Below are 3,857 nucleotides of genomic sequence, written 5' to 3'. Positions count from 1 at the left end.
TTCTTATTTCCTGTGGTTTCTATTTCACTATATGAAATCTGCTGACAACTGATTATCTAAGGTGCCAATGGATTGATGCCATACTTTAGTAAAGTCATTAAGATGCCAGCATCTGTAAAATGATTTAACCGCGAACAAATTGTGATGCAAATACATGATTCTATCATTATAACTTTGACCTTACAGACACTATTAATGGATTCAATAGTTATTTGAACTTGAGGGTGGCTGCGTATAATACTTTTCAGAATGGCAATTCGACGTCGGGTTTATCTACAATTAGGAGTGTCTCTTGTAACTAATTGATTGAAAAAAGGTTGTGTATCATAACCCCCGCTTGCATCATGCAGATATCCTGTTGGACGAATTCTAAAGAAAACGAAACAAATATGACATCACTATCGCGAAAACCCTATTTTGTTGAGTGGAATTTGTGATAGTGATGGACTGAAGCTACATATTTATCTGATAAACATAACATACCAAGGCTGGAAAAACATTCTTACAATCTCTTTCAAAATTGAGTCATCTGCCACCTTTGCAGCATTTCGGTTTTAACTGTTGAATAATTCTGAAAACTAATCAGGATGCCTAAGTTTACATTCTATTTTTAGCCTAATTGAAATGGAAAGAGTAGATCTACATTCACTGTCTTTTGATCATTTTTCTCCAATTTAAAGAAAAGTACATGTGTACTTTAGATTCATATGGAAGAATAACGTTGCCAAAATTATCGATTTGGTGCAGCTTTCAAATAACATTGTCGTCAATACAAAATGCTGCAAAGTACAATTGTCGATTTGTAAAAATGCGAAATGTATTTTTACAAATCGACAATTGTACTTCGCACCATTGACAAATGTATTTTGCATTGACGACATTGGACATTTTTGCAACTTTATACCTCCATAGAATCCAACCAATGAAAAGGGTTGTGTAAACCGACCTATTTGCAGTGTTTTGGTGTTAGAATATGAAGGGGAATAATACCCAGTAGGCCCCCATGTCCTATAACTAGAATGACAGTTTTTGAAAAGCTGGCAACAAACCCGAATTCAAATAAATTGAAAAACTCAGCAGGACTAAAAAACATCATTTAAAACTTCAAATGTATTTTATAAAATCTAATTTAATTCTGACTGATAATATTAAAAGCTTCAATATCTAAAATATTCACCCGTGAGGTCGACAGATTGGTAGATAGGTAGATTGAAATAGAAGTATTTTAATAAATTGAAATTAAATTAAATGAATAGAGCTTTACGTCTTACTTTTCTGTACCCTGTGGGCTAATGAGGACGGGCAGAGTACAATGAGGGACATTTTGCCAGGACAGTGGCATTAACCTGCTCTTTTTCAATTTCCAACTGTCGAGGGATCTTTAACTTGTACAGCCAGTACTATAGTACACAGGGCCTCGGTTTATTTTAGTGAGGCTCGAGGTAATCTTATGCAATAAAGGTATACGAGTTTCTTAGACATTATCTATAGCCTACATTTGATCCGGCAGACTTTTTTTTCTCGTCACCTGAATGTTAGAAGTAATGAAACAACTATATTTTACAAGGATAACAACTTAGGTTCACATTTAAAGATCCTTTCTACCAGCTAGTCCTTGGTCAAACTTCTTGACATTGATCTTATCTATACTCATTTACAACTGGGTTGACTGGAATCATGCGTGAATATGAGTTATTCAAGGGTATCAGACTTTCACACGCCGATCGAGGAACCCACTGCCGCCATTTGCTCCACGTAATCAAGCAAATGTAAAGAACCAACGCTCTAACCGACTGTGCTATAGAACCTAACAATCTCATTTGAGCTGATTATGTCCTTATTCAATTCGTATAAAATTGACGACCTCTTTAGACTTGCTTTTCCACAATATCTATAAATACTATTGAAACAAAAATCAGATTTGATGACCTGAATTTTGACTTGCAGTAAAAATGATAAGATGCCATGTGGGTACCATTTATATTTGTACATGTATATTCAATATGTTGATGAAATTTAAAACTATAAGTAGAGTTTAGAAACACAATTCGATACCTTATTTTTCGTAAATTAACGTAGTCCTGGCTGTCCAGTAATAATACGAGGTACTTCCGGTTTCAATTTGAACCTGAAATATACGAATTTCCAAAGTTGAATGCTCTAGCCCATTTGATGTTGAATGTTTTAGTTTTTAGTAATAAAACAGCGAAGAAAATAATTATATATTATTTGTTTTTACAATAAGCATCTATTTTAGACTAGAGAGTTTTATCTGATCATCGACCTATTATTACTTGGCACTCAGTTTTACAGTAGCTAGTTAAAATAAGATAAAGCATCAAGTTAAAAAGATATGGTGCTATATTATATTAAGAGACTATGTAGTCTATGTAAAATTAATTTTATCAGTTAAAATTATAAGAGCAATCCGAAAAATGTGAAAGATTAAACAAATAACCGCGAGGTTTGAAAATAAGATAAAATATATTATAGAGATATAGGCCTCTTTTATATTTGATACACGTGGATGTAAAAGTTCCTCTAAATAGTTTTCGCATCTCCTAGAAGAAGTGTTAGTTTATAAGAATTGTGGAATATTTCACAAGTTACCGCGAACGAGAAGCAAGGTGTGAAACAAAGTATACCATCACTGGTGGATATAATACTGTTTTTAATTTGATAGACTCACTACCTGAATCTCTCCTGAATCTCTTTCACCCGATATTATTTACATACGATATTCTGCAACAGACGACAGTTTAATGTCAGAAATTGGGTAGCAGCCATGGAAAGGGCTCATGACAAGAATTTTGCCACAAAACTATAAGCTCTGAAGAGGTCTGTCCCCCTCTTTGGCTCCACCACTGGCGTTAATCCCACCAGAGATGGGAAGATGACAAAAACTCATACAGCCAGAGAAATAGTTCGTGGCCTGAATTGTCAATAGGATTCTCTAGTTACAGTGTATCCACATTAGAAGCGCGGTAAGCTTAATAGTATGTTCCCGTATTATTCCCACTAGAGACAGGGCAGTGGAAAACTAACCGTCCGTATCTGTACATTTAGAGAAATAGACTGCGGCTTGAGTATATTTGTTTATCAATTCAAAAAACATAACGATCTCTCTTTTAGATATCGATAAAAATCTCAGCATCTATCTGACGCTAAACATACTTTAATTTCTGCCATCGAATCCTTCTACTATATAGCTGACAGGTTGAAGTTAGCTGTCTCTAAAATATAGAAAATCAGAGAAATAGTTTGTGGCTTGTGTGTATTTTCTGAATCCAATAAGTTTCAAGATATCTCATTAGATATCGAGAAAATCTCAGCATGTATTCGGATGCTTAAAGTTCTTCATCCGTGTTGTCCCATTACTTTAGACAAGGCTGGTTGTAGCTACCCGTGTCACATTTGGAGAAATAGATTGCTTCTGGAGTTAAATTGTCTACCAATGTAAAAACCATAAAAATCTCTCCTCAGATATCAGGAACTATATCAGCATGTATTGGAATGGAAAACGCAGTATTTTTAGGTTTTGCATCTGTCTTATTAGTCAGGAAGATTGTTTCTGATATTCACATGTCGACAAATAGTTTACGATTTAAGTCTATTTTATTCATCATTCCATACAATAAACATACAAAGACCAATCTCATTGGGAATTGGAACGCAGTATGTGTATGTGTTTGCATACGTGTTATACTGTTATCCACTAAAAACTGAAGGTTGTTTCTGATTTTCACATGTGGACAAATAGTTTACGATTTAAGTCTATTTTATTCGTTTATCGGTGTAATAAATATAAAGATCTGTAGATACCAAGTACCTCTCAGTCGGAAAGTTTTTTATACAGG

This window comes from Lottia gigantea (genome assembly GCF_000327385.1).
Source record: "Lottia gigantea unplaced genomic scaffold LOTGIsca_21, whole genome shotgun sequence".
Taxonomy (NCBI): domain Eukaryota; kingdom Metazoa; phylum Mollusca; class Gastropoda; family Lottiidae; genus Lottia; species Lottia gigantea.
This window is presented reverse-complemented; position numbering follows the sequence as displayed.